The 727-nt window shown below is 30.8% G+C and overlaps 1 protein-coding gene across 1 annotated transcript in view; it reads right to left on the bottom strand.

The window, feature by feature from the left end:
- The window catches only part of LOC109348719, an 11337-nt gene that overhangs the window by 9562 nt on the left and 1048 nt on the right, over positions 1–727 (bottom strand). The gene's annotated exons all lie outside the window — the stretch shown is intronic.

Below are 727 nucleotides of genomic sequence, written 5' to 3'. Positions count from 1 at the left end.
TCAGGAGACTGTGATGACTTCAGAAAATTTTCTCCTTCAAACGTATGAAGGTCCTACACGTGTATCCATATCGAGACTGATCCTTGTTGTATCAACACTTGATCCGTGGAACCGAGAAATCAACCTTTTGTTATATTTCAATGTTTCAAAATCAAAGAAAAGAAAAGCCAAAGAACTCAAAAAGAAGAACAAGTTTTCTTCTATTTTTTATGCAGTACCTTACATTACTCACTCCTTGGCCTTTTTACCTTTTTGTTATTATTTTTGGATTAAACCACCAAAACCATTTCAGCCTTTTTAGTTGCTTTCTTTCCGCAACCAACCCCACTACGCTTGGGGTTTTTTTTTATTTTAAATGTTTAAAAAGGAAACCAACTAATCTTATTAGTTGTTCTAATTTAAACAACTCATTGAAATATATAAATTAAGTCTCACTTAATTATATATTATAGATGACTAAATGATATTATTTTATTTTTGTTGCTAGCAAAAAATACAATAATATTCCACTTAAAAGAAAATATATAAATTAAACCGTTTAACTTAATCAACAATATTTTCTCGTCCAACAAAATCAGAACACTCGTTAGTGTGTGACCCCGTAGGTTCATTACTAAACCGGTAGTAAGTTAACTCATTAATTTACTAATCAAGGTTGGCATCTAGCAACACTCCTTAACGACCGGATAGAAATGAAGTAATATCTTTTACTTTAGAACCATTAGAA

This window comes from Lupinus angustifolius, chromosome LG01 (assembly GCF_001865875.1).
Source record: "Lupinus angustifolius cultivar Tanjil chromosome LG01, LupAngTanjil_v1.0, whole genome shotgun sequence".
NCBI classification, from domain to species: domain Eukaryota; kingdom Viridiplantae; phylum Streptophyta; class Magnoliopsida; order Fabales; family Fabaceae; genus Lupinus; species Lupinus angustifolius.
Note: the sequence above shows the minus strand (reverse complement) of the source record. Positions and strands in the feature narration are given on the sequence as shown.